Source organism: Canis aureus, chromosome 20 (genome assembly GCF_053574225.1).
Source record: "Canis aureus isolate CA01 chromosome 20, VMU_Caureus_v.1.0, whole genome shotgun sequence".
In the NCBI taxonomy this organism is placed as follows: domain Eukaryota; kingdom Metazoa; phylum Chordata; class Mammalia; order Carnivora; family Canidae; genus Canis; species Canis aureus.
This window is the reverse complement of record NC_135630.1, coordinates 11,789,703-11,807,193: the sequence shown is the minus strand read 5'-3', so window position 1 is coordinate 11,807,193 and position 17,491 is coordinate 11,789,703. Positions and strand designations below refer to the sequence as shown.

At 35.1% G+C, this 17,491-nt stretch overlaps 2 long non-coding RNA genes across 2 annotated transcripts; one reads left to right on the top strand and one right to left on the bottom strand.

Annotated features, from left to right (window-relative positions):
* Nucleotides 1-3,800: 3,800 nt before the first annotated feature.
* On the bottom strand, nucleotides 3,801-6,015 carry LOC144291895 (uncharacterized). The gene is made up of 2 exons (XR_013359452.1): nucleotides 5,890-6,015; nucleotides 3,801-4,072 (listed from the first exon to the last, which is right to left on the bottom strand). It is a non-coding gene; the product is annotated as an uncharacterized LOC144291895 (long non-coding RNA).
* A 41-nt stretch (nucleotides 6,016-6,056) lies between these two features.
* On the top strand, nucleotides 6,057-7,820 carry LOC144291894 (uncharacterized). Its single transcript, XR_013359451.1, has 2 exons — nucleotides 6,057-6,362; nucleotides 7,144-7,820. It is a non-coding gene; the product is annotated as an uncharacterized LOC144291894 (long non-coding RNA).
* The last annotated feature ends 9,671 nt before the right edge of the window (nucleotides 7,821-17,491 follow it).

Sequence of the window (17,491 nt, the reverse complement as noted above, 5' to 3'; positions counted from 1 at the left end):
GGCTCCCGGTGCATGGAGCCTGCTTCTCCCTCTGCCTGTGTCTCTGCCTCTCTCTCTCTCTCTATCTCTGTGACTATCATAAATAAATAAAAATTTAAAAAATAAAATAAAATAAAATTACTGGGGACAGCAAAAATGCAGTTCTGTATACTTAGAATAATTTTGAGATTCATACATGGCACATTGGAAAGGGGGTAAGCAAACTTAATTTTTTTAAGATCTATTTATTTATTTGGGAGATAGAGAGACAGACAGAGAGGGGGATGCATGTGGGTGGGAGGAGAGGCAAAAGGAGAGAACCTTAGAGCAGACTCCCCACTGAAGGCAGAGCCTGACATGGAGCTTGATCTCAACACTTATGAGATCATGACCTGAGCTGAAACCAGGAGTCAGATGCTTAACCACTGAGCCACCCAGAAGCCCCAGCAAACTTAATTTTAAATGAATATTTTTAATATGCAGCATTATAATCCAGCAAGTAGTTCTTCTAAGTATGTGGCTTAATAGCAATAAATATTAAAGAAAGAGTAAATTAGGGCTAATATGTACAGTTGTTTTACTTTCTAAGACAGTAATATTTCCATATTTGCCATCTTAATTTTGTTTCCATAGTTTACAACAAGATATAATTTATCATCTTTCCATAAGAACATGTATTATAATTTATGACCAATTAAGAAATTATAAATTAAAATCCATATTGCCATAAATATGTGTACATCAGCTATTATTAAAAATCATACTTTTCCCCTCAAAAGAAAGATAAATTATCTCTTCTTATTCTGGAACTGGGAAAGATGAGCAATAAATGAAAATATTAGTTTCATATAGATTGGGATTTATAATTTTTGAAATACATTAAATCAAGCCATTATTATCTATTGGTGCTATACAACGCATATAATTTTTATATCATATGTATCTTCAATTATGGCCAAAAACAATAATTAATATTTTTAAAAGAAACAGTTTTTCAATATTTAAATTGTCCATGTTCTCTTTATTTTTGAAACTATAACACTTGCGGTGATTTATTTTCCATCTACCAAATATTAAGATGATATGAAAAACCCTGTACGGAAACCTCATAAGTGGGAAATTATTCCTAAATAAGTCAACTATGAATTTTCATGTGTGGTCTTCTGTTACCACAAAAAGCTACAATAAATATGAGAATGACTACTGGAAGTAGTAAATTTGGAAATAAAGTAAAATGAAATTATATAAATTCCTCTTATGTAAAATTCCTTCCATTTGGTAAATTAGAAATTTATTAATTTCAGCACAATTGAGATACCCTCTCCAAGATACTATTTTACAGTATTTATATATTGATCTCTCCACCAGTATGTACGTGTTCCATGAGGGAAGGGGCTAAATTAGTACAATACTTTTAACTTAAAGGAAATGAATGAAATTATTTTAATCTATAAATGTCTTAATACATGGGATATTACTTACTGAACTTTTTATATCATACAACTTTTTTTTTTTTTTTTTTTTTTTTACCATTATTTTGTTTGTTTTTGTCTTCCCGATGTTATCTGGTAAAGTTGACTATTCTAACATCTCACTTGATTTTCAGGACTCCTTCCTTCATGAACACCTAAGTAGGTTCATTCCTTGGCCCTCTGTTGCCATTTCTTTATAATAAGTCCCTTAGAGAATCTGTGCATTCTTAGTACACACCTACCAAGAGACAATTCCAAAATTTGCCTCCAGCCCAGATATCCTCCTCTCACAAATTTATATTCAGTTCATCCATGACTCATCTAAAAAGTAAACTCATTATTTTTACTCCAAAAGATGCTGCTTTCTCTTTTTTTTTCTTTCTCTTTTTCTTGCCTACCACATTAATAACTCAAATATGCCAAGAAATTTTGGCCTCCAAAATTTCCTTTCAATTTATAGATTCCAACCCTATATAGCCAATTATCCTTTGCATAGTCAGTGTACAGGCCTTCTCATGCCTGGATACTCAGGAGTAGAGGCTTTTGCAGGATTTCTGTTTTTCCTGTTTCTAGTAGAGCCCCCACCACTCAGAATTTCTCAAATATGACTTCTACAAATATCCCCAAATGCTTAATTTCATAAAGTATAAAACATATAAATTGGATTTATTTCATACACATAAACTTTTTTGTAGTTCTCTTTCATCATCTGGATCCCCACACATGTTTGGCTTATCTTTCCACATTCACATCTTGGTTTTATTTAATAAACCAGTCATTTTATGCAATCCATCATGTTACTTTTTCTTTTCAAGAAATTTTGTTCATTCAGTTTTTCCGTACACAAATGTCTCTATGTTTTTTGCACTTTTGCCTAGTATTTCTATTAGAATTTATGCTGATTATTTTGCTTTTTGGAATGATTCTGTGACCATCTCCGGAGTACTCTGAACCTATGAAACTGGTCCGTACAGTGGCTTCAAGTAGACCATCTTTCCTTCAGGTAAAAGAAAGTCATGGCAAGAATTCAGTTGTCAACGTGGAAGTTTAGGATTTTAGTCTCCCCTACTTCCTCTCTGCCAACTGTCAGAATTGGGGATTGGCTGTGTTCTTTTTGCTCATAGACACTACTCTTGTCGGAAGACCTTTCTCACACAAATACAGATTTTTCCAGTTTCTAATGGTACCACTCCATCTGTTGGCACAGAGAGTGGGGGTAATGCTTCTCACTGGGCCCTTCCTTATTACTTCTTTTTTTTCCTGAGGAGTCTCACTTTAAATGAAAACTTAACTTTCTTGGGGCACCTGGGTGGCTCAGCAGTTGAGCATCTGCCTTTGGCCCACGGCATGATCCTGGAATCCCAGGATCGAGTCCCATATTGGGTTCCCTGCATGGAGTCTTATTCTCCCTCTGCCTGTGTCTCTGCCTCTCTCTCTCTCTCTCTCTCTCTCTCTCTCTGTGTGTGTCTCATGAATAAATAAATAAAATCTTCAAAAAAAAAAAAGAAAACTTATCTTCTTATTGTATCTTTTAACTTCTTTTTTTTAAATTTTTTTTTAATTTTTATTTATTTATGATAGTCACAGAGAGAGAGAGAGAGAGGCAGAGACACAGGCAGAGGGAGAAGCAGGCTCCATGCACCGGGAGCCCGACGTGGGATTCGATCCCGGGTCTCCAGGATCGCGCCCTGGGCCAAAGGCAGGCGCTAAACCCCTTCGCCACCCAGGGATCCCTAACTTCTTTTTGTAATAGTCATTTTCTTTTTCCCAGTCAATGTTTACATAGTTTGTAAGAACTTCGAGTTCTGTCATTTAAACTTGACACTCTCTCACATCACACACCAAAACCAATGCCAGGTGAACATTGGAAATAAATAATAATAATGTAGGAGAACAAATAACTTCATCACTCTGGATAGGGAGAATTCTTAAATAGAACCCTAAGAAAAAAAGATGAAAACTAAAACTGTAATAAAAGAATATATGACGTGTGTTCCATTTATTTAAAACTCAATGACAGGTGAAACTGCACTGGAGTAATGGGACTTAGGAAAGCAGTTGCCTTTGGGGAAGAGGAGTAAACAGAGATTGGGGGTCTGACATGCTGGCAATGTTCTCTCTCATTATCTCATGGCTGTGTAGTTGTTACCTTTGTGTTGATATCAATGATTTACAAATACCTTTTATGTGCTTTTCTATTTTTATGCCTCAATTGAAGGAAAAATTTCAAATCTATCTACTATAATTATTGACAGGACAGAGTGGGTAATAAAACCAGGCCCTGTGGAAATACAAAAGGGAATGAAGTCAAAGCAAGGATAGAAAAAACAAACAAGCAAACAAACCGGCTATAAATGCAGGTGGATGTATTTTTGGTGGCAGGAGGAGTAAGATCTTTAAAGAGTCCTCATGTGGTAAGTAGTTTTCTCTAAATTAGGAGTAAATTGAAGGTTCAGGGATGCCGAGGTGGCTCAGCGGTTGAGCATCTGCCTTTGGCTCAGGTCGTGATCCCTGAGACCTGGGATCGATTCCTGCGTTGGGCTCCCTGTGTGGAGCCTGTTTCTCCCTCTGCCTGTGTCTCTGCCTCTCTCTGTGTGTTCTTATGAATAAATAAATACAATCTTTAAAAAAAGAAAAAAAAAAAGTTCAGCTATTGGGCAGTGAAATTTGTAAAGAATGAGAAAATTCTGACCAGTATGGGAAATAGAAAATTAAGCAGATAGTAGCAAGTAGCAATAGTAGATGTGATAAAGAGTCTGACTCATTTTTAATGTTTGAGCACCGATCCTTTGAAGCCACACTCCTCCCTGTTTCCCTTCTGCTCTACATCTGCCAAGCTAATAAGGAATCCTGAGTACTTCCTCCTTTGACTTTGTGGGGGAAGTTTAATCAAGCAAGTCCTGTCTACAGTACTTGTGGAAGTGTCACCCTAGACCTACTTTTAGACACCATGAAAACCTCAAACAAGTTTCCTTTCCCTGACTTCTTGAGACATTTTCAGAGCAGTTTCAGAGGGCTTCTCTTCTCTCTCCCAGAAAGCAACAATTTTTTTTTTTTTTTTTTTTTTTTTTTTTTTTTTTTTTTTTAGTAATGAAACTTTAATAATCTCTTGGTGGCTGTCTGGCATCATCCACTTCAACAAAAAAACAAATTTTGAATTAGAAGTGGGAATTGATCCCATCTCTGTGGGGTGATTATTATAACAGAATTGATGGGTAACCACCTATATAACATTGGTGAACACAAAACAGCCATATAATGGCAGGGATCCCAATGGCACCAATCTACTGGATGGATCAAGATTCATCTGTCTAGATTTGGGTAGCAAAGGAATTGAATTCACCTAAAGTTAAGAATTTATAAGACGAGTATGCTAAAAGGACAGGTACCTACCCTTATATTTAATAACATCTAAAGATTGAGTAAAGTGAGTATAGAAATTGACTAATGGGGACGCCTGGGTGGCTCAGTTTGTTAAGCACCGTGCTCTTGATTTCAGCTCAGGTCATGATCTCAGGGACAGGAGACTGAGTCCCGAATTATGAGTCTGCTTCAGATTCTCAGTCTCCCTTTGCCCCTCACTCCACTCATACACACTACACTCTCTCTTTCTCAAAAGAGAGAGAGAGAGAGAAGAAAAAAAAGAAGTTGACTGATGAATACAGAGAAGGTAGAGAATCCATGGAATAAAAACTTAATGAGGCAGAAGGCTGAACATTAGACTATGTGCTAAAGCTAACAACTTCAAATACTATGCTATAACTACCACTGTACTGAAATATTTCACCTCTAAAATATTAAATTTAGATATATAAATATATAAGGGGAAGGCAAGAGGGCTTAATATTCCACAGATGAAATATTTGTAGATATTTGTAGCTGTGGCAACACAGAAGAGGCTGTAGGAGATGGGAAGGAAGAAACTGAAAGATAAGAATTTTGGGAGATTATTACTTTGAACTTGGATATCATATGGAATGACAACATAGTTAGGTTTAAAAAATAGATCCTCAAGTTTTCCAATGTATGAAATGAGCAATCAGAAATTTGGCACACGAGTGTCCCCTTGAAGAACAAATGTCTCAAAGCAACAGGTTATGTGAAAATGGTGAGGAGAGGTATTAAAAGGGGGATGTGGGAAGAAGGGATTGATGAATGAAGTGATACATGTGGAGCACGGAAGATGAAAAACCCTCCTTTGGAAAGGATACATGAGGAGCAGAAAATTGGAGAAAATAGTTATCATTTGTGTTTAGGAATATTACAGAAGCTTTTTAAGAAGTGTTGAGAAAATAGAAGAGTTATTAGTTTATGATTGGTAGTTATGGAGGGCATTATAAAGGATTGTGGAAAGTAAAAATGATCTGAAGAATATGTGACTGGTGAGAGAAGTCCAAAGCAGTGTGGGAATGACCTGTAACTAGTTACGGAGGCTTACCTGTGAAAGTAGATCAAAGAATTCAAGTATGTAAACCATGAAAGGTTTAAATGGTAAATTACCATATGATTTAAGTAAGTAATCCTGTTTCCTAGTGGATAGGAACTTGAGTGCTTTTAAGAATTCTAGAACGGCCACACAGTGTGTTCCACAATGTGACGCAGACGTGGCATGAGCTGGCATTCCTAATATGCAACAGAATGACGCTCCTCAAAGAGCCAGAGCACAGGCCATTATTTCCTGGATTGTATCATGAACAAACTTCACCCTAGTTGAAGGGATTAGCAGTAGCAGGTAGAGGAACTTCAGCCTAGGGGTTTATTGTGAAGCTCAGACTAAATATTTTAGTTTGCAAGATGGACTTCTTGCCATGTGACATTAAGACTGGCAGGGAGAACAACAGATACAACAGAGATAAAGATGAGGCCTGATCTGATCTTTGTATTGCCAAGAGCCAAGCACAGGCCCATTTGGTAAGCAAATAATTGTTGAATTCTAAGACATCTACAGATTAAATAAAAAAAAGAAATGTGGATGTCAGGCTTACTTCTACTATAACAGAAAAGTTTTATTTGTATTTCAGGTTTGAAAAAAAAATGCCAAAATATATTTTTTTTATTTTAAAACAGTAGAAAGAAGAAAAGTGAGTGGACTGTAGTCTCAAACAGTATTATGCTAAGATTTATTTATATATATACACACACATGCGTGTGTATATATTTATATATATATATATACACACACATATATGCATATGGTTTAGATATATTCTATAACCATGGTCTTTGAACTCCAAACTGTGCCTCAATCAGATCTTATCCCTCTCACTTTTCTATTCTGAATAACGTGTAAATGATTCCAGCCCAGCTTTAGCTGGCATCTTAGTTTTACATGAAACAGTAGCAGCTGTTCTTTTGGGAAAAACTTATTCCCCACTCAACTGGCTGAAGAAAAGCTCATGACTCAATAAGTTTTCTCCTAAATGCCTGATCCTGGTTATCTGGAAAATTGTATTTTGAATGTATCCACTAGGCCGCTGTGGCCAGCTATGCAGATCTGAAAGGAATGTAGTTACTTTGCCCTATGGGCCTAATTCAAGGACAATCTCAGAGCACTGACCTAGGTTCCCCTTGATGAATCTGGTGATAGTTTTATTGGATCTTCAAAAGTTGCCAGTAGCCTATTTGGAAAGCAATAGAGTAGTGATTAGAGATATCTTTTTTTTTTCTTTTTTTTTGATTGCGTGAACTGAAGAGGAAAAATCCACAGATACTGATGGAACCACATGATTCTGTCATGGAGATGCTCACAGTATGGACCTTTCCTATGAAAGCATCAACTGGAAGCAAGACATCGATGGAAACCACATGACTTACATTGCTACCACAGCAGCCTGAGTCCATCTTTGTAACAGACATGGCAACACATCTACTATCAGGAACTGGGCACAGAGTAAAGGACTCTTGGTTTTAAATGTATAGGCTACCACTGCCAGACTTATGATTCCTGCCAAAGTTGACCTGAGTGTCCTGCAGTAAGGGAGGCTTCATTGCACAGTGTCTTCTCCTTGCCTGCTTCTGGAAGATTGACCTTCGATCATGTCTCAGAACTATCAATATAGTGTGTCACTGCTGTTGACAGCTTTTCTGATTAGTGTTGCTATTCTAGTTTGATTAGTCAACCTAATAAAGAACCCTTATAAGAATGATTCTTTCTAGGTATTATTTTGGATACATTTTATCAGTAATAAATTCCCTTCTGGTCCAGGTACACTAAGGGTAAAAGAACTCCTTGATATTGATCTATGTTACCAGTTATACTATTTATCAGACTACAGAAGGAAAGATATGAACAAGGACTATCTTATAACCAAGAAACATGTCAAATATTTTACTCTATTATATTAAATAAAAAACTCCATCAACTTTTCATATGTAATTTTATTTTTGCCTTTACTTCTATTCCATATAAGCAGGAGGCCATATTTCAGATGCCTTCCCCTCCATTTGAAGAAAAAAAAAGCTCTGTTGAATTGGAGTGCTCATGTGTCTTTATTTCAGTGTCAAGTCATGAAAGTTCTCCTTTATACTCAGGTAAACCAGCAAATAGTAATATCTTAAATCTGACTTTATAAGAATGAAATTCAAACTCAAAATCTGATTTTGACTGCCACTAACCTGTAGTCAGAAAAGTGGCTCCAAATAGAATTATCGTAACAGCTATCTATTACTAAAATAATGATGCAAACGAAATAACCATTAAGTCTTACCGACATAAAACAACAAAACGTCATTTAACTCCTGAGTCAGTAAGATTCAGTAGAACTGAGCTGGGCTACTCTAGTCTTATCTGTGTTTTCCCATAATCAACAATATTCCATTAAGGCATATACACTGATATTAACTGGGTCCGATCACATACATAGGGCCAATTAGGTCTTGTTTGATATAAGATGGCTTTGACTGTAATACTTCTCTCCCACGTTTTCATCCTTCACCAAGGTAGTTTGTACAGGTTATCATGGGAAAGGCTGAAAGCTCGAGTGAAAGCAAATCTGATCACTGAAGTGCTTCGTAAATGCTGTTTGTGTAAACATTTACTAATATCCTATTGATCAAAGCAATTCCTAAACAGCGATATTCTTAAAACTGGAGTCGGAATTGTAGGCACACAAAATTACACTGCAAAGGATGTGAATACTGATAGTGGTAAAGTATAAGAACCACTTCTGAACTCCAACATACCACTTCTCAGACACTGCCATATATTCTTAAGTATCTTTCTTTTAAATTTATTGACCAAATACATATGCACTAATTTATTCATTCATTCAGTGAGCATTTATTAGGCTACTAGCATCTACTAGATATCATTTCAGGTAATATGTATACAGCAATGAATAAAAGATTTTTTAAAAACCAAAAACATTACAGTACATAAATTGTATTACTGCTGTCACAGATAATAAATGTACCATAAGAAAAATAAAATAGAACAAAAAGTTTGCATGGGAAAATTGAAATTCAAATAGTGCCAGTTTTTCTTACCTAAGTAAATCAATATAGAAAATGAAGAAGTGAAAATTGGAATTGGGAGAATGGAAATGTGACAAATTTAACAAGAAAGAGGTTGTCCATTCTTCCAATGGTCACAGCATTTGGATATCAAAGTCTGATGATACCAAGGTTTAGCAACAACAAATGTAATATGTTGCATGTAGGCATGAATATTTGTAGGATAATTTTTAAAAATATGTTGGCATCTGTCAAAGCTGTACTTGTTCCTAACCTAGAACATACTAAATCCATTCCTGGGTTAATCCCAAGAGGTGTCATACATGTGTCCTAGGAGCAGGTCCAGCTTCTAGAGCATTATTGGCTCACGACCTGGGAAATTCTCCAAAGTTAAGTATGAAATTGGCCGCCATACACAGAGGGCAAGAAGAGAATGAAGAAAGAGGCAGACCATTCTGGATAAGAGAAAGAAGAGAAGGGATGAGAAGGAAAGGGAAAGGAAAGGAAAAGAGAAAAGAAGAAAAAAGAAAAGAAAAACAAGAGAGAGAAGAGAAAGAGAGAAGAGAGGAGAAGAGAAGAGAAGAGAAGAAGAGAAGAGAAGAGAAGAGAGAGAAGAGAAGAGAAGAGAAGAGAAGAGAAGAGAAGAGAAGAGAAGAGAAGAGAAGAGAGGAGAGGAGAGGAGAAGAGAAAAAGAGAAGATAAAAGAGAAGAGAAGAGAAGAGAAAGAAGAGAAGAGAAGAGAAGAGAAGAGAAGAGAGAAGAGGAGAAGAGAGAGAAGAGAAGAGAAGAAAAGAGAAGAGAAGAGAAGAGGAGAAGAGAGAGAAGAGAAGAGAAGAGAAGAGAAGAGAAGAGAAGAGAAGAGAAGAGAGAAGAGGAGAAGAGAAGAGAAGAGAAGAGAAGAGAAGAGAAGAGAAGAGAAGAGAAGAGAAGAGAAGAGAAGAGGAGAAAGAAGAGAAGAGAAGAGAAGAGAAGAGAAGAGAAGAGAAGAGAAGAGAAGAGAAGAGAAGAGAAGAGAAGAGAAGAGAAGAGAAGAATGACACTCTTTGGCTGTGTCAAAGTGGAAAATGGAGAACCAGCTTCTAGCGCTCTTCAATCCAGTTTGCATTTCTGCCTTCATTCCTGTCTACTCACTGCCCCCTTCCCAGCTTCAGGGCCAAGCTCCATCACCTGTGAACGGTATTCTAGTATTTTAAGCTGATATACTAAAATCAGGGTAAAATCATATAGCACTTTCCCTTGGAATTTACCTCAAGCTCCAACATTCAAAGCTTTTAAGAGTAAGCTCCTCAACCAAATTGTTGCTCATTGATTTCGAAATCAGAGCTCTGCCATTTAATATGAATACTATCCTGCAACTTTAGCTTTCTACAAAACAAAGGTTCCATTTCTCTGAACTGAATACAGTAAAATTCCTCAGGTTTGTTCTAAGAACTAAACAAGACAATGGGCCTTTATTTCTTTGAAAACTCTAAGGTAATATGCAAATACAATGAACATTTACAGTATACAATATTACGGTATATCACAGTGTCTGCGGGAGTTTTAAGGATGTGGACATACGTGAAAGTTATATGTAGATGATGTAAGAATGTGGAATACATGAGCATGATGTGAGATGAGAATTTTACTGTGAATCTGTAGGTATAAACTTCATGATAACCTAAAGATATAAACACAGAAATGCACAGAGATGTGTTTGGATGATTTGATTTTTTTTTTTAATCATTTGGAAGTCCTTTGGAGAAATATAGGATTAGAGACTCAGTAAGAAGCAATACATAAGTGCTAAAACTGAGACAAGATTTAGATATAATAGTATTTGGGTGGTATGAAAATAATGACTGTCTTATGAAAATAGCTCATGAAGAGTCAGATCCTTGACTTCCTGTTCAGCAGTCTATTCTGAAGTCAATGATTAAAAGTGTTGTCATCTTAACCAAGCCTTTAGGGCAGAAAAGTTGTTTAGCTCTTTTATCTTCTGTTTTTCTCATAACCATTTCTTTGAAAGAGGTTTTACAGAATTTAGGTACCTTAAAAATTAATATTATTTTGGTGAGGATATTGGTATTGCAGCAAACATTAAATACTAAAATTGTAATTCATAATCCTAAAGAAAAGGCCAAAACAAACAAGCACACAAAACCTGCTTCTCTTTTTGTGTAAAGTAACATATTATTAATTTGTACTTTGTATCATTATTTGTTTTTCCCCCTGATTATCCCTGCTTATACACAGTCTAGTATATTTTACTGATAATTGGTTTTTAGAAAAAATCTTGACCGTGCAATTCATCTGTAGGTACATATGCTTTCAGACTTATTTCTTTCAGACAACAGAAGGTTAATATATACTGCTCAGAAAAAAAAAAGGCCTTAATTTTTTTTTTTTCATTTTCAGTAAAGACAGGCAGATAAACACCTATAGGCAGATCTCAACCCGCAGGCATGAATATGTCTTAAGAGAAAATCTCAAGTTTTGCAAGATGCTTTCAGAAGGAATTCTTTAGTGTGTTAGCTAATTACAACTCTGCTCTGAAAAAATGTTTACTTTGAATATTTCTGGAGTTCTTCCAATTCCTTTACTGTATTGCAGTCTGTTTGCTCACATTTTCGGGAGATAAAAGAAATAAATGCAACATATTTTTTTAAGACATCATTCTAAGGTTTCATTAAAAACAGTATCTTTACTCTGGTTTTAAATTTCAATTGATGGTTCAAATAAGTATGAGTTTTTTAAATCTCAGTGCAATCTGTTCAAACTAAGGATCTAATAAAAAGTAACTATATGGCATTTATTTCAGTTTTTTTATAAAAAACTGTTATTGAGGAAGTAAATATTTATAGCAAAAATAGATTATTTTGACTTACATGGAAAATCACAGAAATCATGAGAAAAAACTTGAGTCTTACTATTAGTCCAAAATACTGTTATTATCAAGACTCAACTGTTTTTAAACAAATCAAACTAATAAAAAAATGGCAGAAAAATTTGAGGTAGGCCAACACACACATTTACTTTTAAAAATTATAACTGTATTTTCATTTCTTGATTATCTAATGATTTAAATTTAGAGAAAAAATAATTTTATAAGTAATTCATTTCCAATAAATATTTTGATTCCATTCAGCCTTAAATATAACTCTGATCCATAGTCTCCGAATGTCAATCTCATTTTGATTTACAGTGGATTAAAACATACAAGTATTTTGCCTATTTTTTCACTTTAATATGACTCATTTTGTTAACTTAGATTGGCTTGATTTCTCATCTGTAATGCAGCATCCAAAAAAAAAAAAAAAAAAAAAAAAGGTACCCATACCAAGAGTCAGAATATTCTAATACTCTCTAAATACATGGTATTTTGACTTAGAATGTTGTTGTAGTCTTAAAAAGTAATGCTTTCAAGTATTTTTTTATAAGTAATTAATATATTTAGTGATATTGTCAGCCTCAGTCAGGAAACTTAGCTAGTTCAGAAAGAATCCTTGGTGACTACTGAAAGTCTTTGGGAAAAGTATTGTCTTTTATTTTTCTTTTAAGATTTTATTTATTTATTTGAGAATGAGAGTGAGCATGACAAGCTGGTGGAGGAACAGAGGGAGAGGGAGAAGCAGACTCCCCACTGAACAGGGAGCCTGATGCAGAACTTGATGTGGGGATCTGGGATCATGACCTGAGCCAAAGGCAGATAGATGCTCACCTGACTGAGCCACCCAGGTGCCCATAATTCCTCTTATTTTTGAAGCAATCCATTAATATGTGTTGGGATTTTACTCATATATAATACCCCAATGACATTAGGAACATCTCACTATGGCAGGGACACACAAAGTATGATATGCCTTAGTATATTCAGGCTTCTATAACAAAATATCACAATCTAAAATATTACTTAAGGAAATTTTAGCCTTTGGCTCCATAGCAACAGCAATAGTAAATAGTAACCACAGCTGAATTCATAGCCCAATAAATATAAAATATCACACTAAAGGCCTATCTACCTAATTTATGTCTGGCTTTCCACAAAAATATTGTAAAGCATGCTAAAAGGCAATAATCATAGTTTTAGGTGAAAAACCAACTATCAAAACCAGACTCAGAAAGCATCAAGCAAAATACCTACAGTTAAACAAAAATATTTAAGTATATTTCAATTGCAAAAGATAATCAAAGACAAATAAAGTTTTGAAAGAAATAAAACATTTTCTATAGAGGAACAATGATAAGAATTACATCAGGTTCCTTTTCAGAAAACATGCAAGAAGTGAACACAATGAAGTATTTAGTTTACCGAAAAGGGAAAAAAAAAAAAAACACTCCACCAACCTAGAATTCTGTATTCAGCAGAGTTATCTTTCAAAAACTGAAGACAAAAAAAAAAAAAAAACTGAAGACATAAAGACTTTCAGATAAGCAAAAATTGGGCCACCTGGGTGGCTCAGTGGTTGGGCATCTGCCTTCGGCGCAGGGTGTGATTCTGGGGTCCCAGGATCAAGTCCCACATCAGGTTCCCTGCATGGAGCCTGCATCACCCTCTGCCTGTGTCTCTGCCTCTCTCTGTGTGTCTCTCATGAATAAATACATAAGAGCTTAAAAAAAAAAACTATAAGCAAAAATTGAGGGAATTTGTTACCATTAAAAGTGCCCAGCAAGAAATATTTGAGTTCTACAGAGAGAAGGAAAATGATAAAGTTCTGAAACTCAAATCTATATTAAGAAATGAAAAACTATAGACAGGATGAATAAAGGTAAAATAAAACCCTTCATTTTTCTGATAATTGAAGAGATTGTAGTTTGTTCAGAAAATAATAATAGTGGCAATGTATTTGGCGATTGTAGCTTATGGTCAAGTGAAATAAACAGCAAGGTTGGAGAGATGAGAGGGAAAAATTTGACATACTCTCTAATAAGGCACCTGCACTATTTGTGAAGCGGTATGGGGTTATTTGAAAGTAGACTGGGATTAGTAAAAAATGTATATTATAAATGTTATGGAAACAATTTTTTTAAATGTATAATATGAGTGGGAAAAATTAGAGAGGGTGACAAACCATGAGAGACACCTAACTCTGGGAAACAAACAAGGGATAATGGAAGGGGAGGTGGGTGGGGTGATGGGGTGACTGGGTGACGGGCGCTGAGGGGGGCACTTGACAGGATGAGCGCAGGGTGTTATATGTTATAATATATGTTGGTAAATCGAACTTCAATAAATATATATATATATTAAAAATGAAGATAGAAATAAATTAAAAATGTATTATATATGTTAAGAAAAGAAGAAAATGAAATGGTATAAAATGCTCAATTAAAAGCGAATAGAAGAACAATGACAATGGAACAAATAGTGGCAATTAATAATATGTAGATATATAGATATATATGTGTGTGTGTTTTTTTTCTTGTCGCTTTTGAGAGAGTCAAAGGATCAGTTTTCAGGAGTTGTGGGAGAAGGAAGAGGGACAAAAAGTGAAGCACAGAGCGTTTTCAGGCCCATGCAACTCTCCTGTGTGAATCTCTAATGGTGGATGCATGACATTATGCATTCAGCAAACCCAAAGAACTGAACAAAACAAACAGTGAATCTTAATATAATCTCTAAACTTCTGCTTAATAATAATGTATCAGTATTAATTTATCGGTCATAGCAAATTTAGCATACTTCTTCCTAATGCTAATAATAAGGGAAATGAGTAATGGAAGAGAGTAATGATATATGGGAGCTGTGTACTTTATGCCCATTTTTTTTCTGTAAACCTGAAACATCACTAAAACATAAAATATAATATTTTTAGGTGTGCAGAAAAATGTATGACATAATATGGATATATCTTTAGAATTTCCTCTTTAATTTCCACTTCTCTTGCTAAAAAGAAAGTCATAAGACTGTCACAAACTAAAAATTTATCTGTATTATCTTGAATTTTGCCTCTTTTGGATTATTTTATATGAAGAAGAAAGAGTTCTTTACAATGGTTCTATTTAGCAGAAGTTACTTTTACTTGGAAATATAATTACTGGCATGTTTTTCTAAAGTATAATTAATATAAATAAGTAAAAACTCAAAATAAGTCCACCAGGTCTAATAATTTATATGAGACCAAATTCACAGATGCATTATGATTTTTTTCCTCAAGTAATTTTGGTTTAATTCTACTCACATCTTCCAAACATACAAAAGTGGTTCTTAGTTACTCACTTATTTTAATGGGTTTAACTAAAATTTTAATAGTCAACTATAAAAATAAGGTAAATATGTCATTTTTCGAGGTTTACTAATAAATTTCTGAATGAAATTCTAGCTCTGAACAATTGTGTGATTTGTAGAAACTGGTAAGTGAATGTCTTCATTTTCTTAAGGGTATACTGAAGTGGCTCCACAAGATTGGAGTTGGAAATACAGATCTTAAAATTTAATTGTCCACTGTATGGTGATTAGTTGCCTAAGTGGTTGCTGAGGTTATGTGCATTTATCTTGATGCTTTCAAAAATCACATTCTGCTCTAAAATTCTATTAATCAGCAATAAACTTGGGTTTTGAAAGATGATTAGTAACAGCATTAGTAGAAATAATAAATGTGTCATACAAAAATCATATGCTATTTTTAGCTAATAAATTTTAAAAGCTAATATAACTGTCTACTAGAAGTCCATAAATTTGGGTTCTATTCATAACTTTTACCATCAGTAAATAATTTGTTGATTGGGTTTCAGATTGCTCATCTGTTACCGCCTGTTTCCTTCTAGAAATTTTACAGTTTCAGGTATTACATTCTAGTGCTTAATCCATTTTCTGTTGTTGTTTCAAGGTGTTTTATTTATTCATGAGAGGCACAAAGAGAGAGGCAGAGACATAGGCAGAGGGAGAAGCAGGCTCCCTGTGGGGAGCCCAATACAGGACTTGATTCCAAGACCTCAGGATCATGACCTGAGCCAAAGGCAGATGCTCAACCCCTCAGCCACCCAGGCATCCCTGTTTTCAGTTTTTATTTAAATTCTAGTTAATTAATATATAGTGTAATATTGATTTCAGGAATAGAATTTAGTGAATCATCATTTACATTTAACAACCAGTGCTAATCACAAGTAACCTCAAGGACCCTCCTTAATACCCATCACGCATCTAGTCCATCTCCTGCCCACCTCCCCTGCGCTGACCCTCTGTTCTCTATAGTTAAGAATCTATTATGGTTTGCCTCCCTCTTTCTTTTTTTCTGCCTTACCCTATGTTCAACTCGTTCAGTATTTAATCCATTTTGAGTTAATTTTTGTATGTGGCATAAGGTAGTGATTCAGTTTCATTCTTTTGCATGTGACTATCTAGTTTTTACGGTATCATTTATTAAAAACACTATCCTTTCCCCATGGTATATACTTGCTTCTTTTGTCATAAATTAATTAATGATACATACATTGGTTTATCATTGGACTCTCTATTCTGTTTATCCATGTGTCTCTTCTTAGGCTAATATTATACTGTTTTGATTACTCTAGCTGTATAATATACTTTGAAATGAGGGAGTATGATGCCTCTAGTTTTGTTCTTCTTTCTCAAGATTGCTTTGGTTATTTGGGGATCTTCTGTGTTGCCATACAAACGTTAGAATCATTTGTTCTTTTTCTCTGAAAAATGCCATTGGTATTTTGATAGGGATTACATTGACTCTTTAGTATGAACATTTCAACATTAATTCTTCTAATCCATGAACATGGAATATCTTTTCCTATGTATCTGTCTAATTTCTTTCATCATTTTCTTATAGTCTTCAGTGTAAAAATCTTTCACCCCTTGCCTAGATTTATTCCTAGGCATTTTATTCTTTTTGATGCAATTGTAAGTGATTTTTTTCCCTTAAATTCTCTTCCTGATAGCTCACTGTCAGTATATAGAAATGTAACAGATTTTTTGTATGTTAATTTTGTACCTTGCAACTTTACTGAATTCACTTATCAGTTCTAACAGTTTGGGGTGGAGTTTTTAAGGCTTTCTATATATAAAGGCATGTCTTAAACTTTGCTGGCCTCCAGACTAGACAATCTGAAGGTATCTCCTGGGTGATAGTCACAACTACTAGGGCTTCAGATGAGTGTATGAACTCCTTTCTGGAAAGTAGTGATGCTGAAGGATGGAGTGAAGATGATGTCCCCCTCATCTATGTTCCCTAACAACCTCTAAGGCCTCTAGATGTGGCACATCTGAAGTCTGCCCCTCAGGCTAAAACTCCAGGGCAAGTAAATAGGTTGTTTTGTTTTGTTTTGTTTTGTTTTGTTTTGTTTTGTTTTGTTTTGTTTTTTCACAGAAAGACTGGGAGTAAGTTTAATCTTTAGAGCTCCCTGGAGTCAGTAGCCTGCCAAAAGCTGTCTCTCTGATAGGTATAGTTCTGTGGAATCCAGGAATACAAGCCCCTTAGACACTGGAGCCAGGCAATCAAGGAATCTCCTCTGTGTAGATTGCACTCTCCCATAGGCTTTTACAAAACAGTGGAGGGCACAGAGTTGGAATATTCCCACTGGCTTTTGGGGGGTCATGGGAGAGTGCAGGGCCAGGGTTTGTCTGATAGCACTATCAAAGTAGAGAAAAAGTGCAA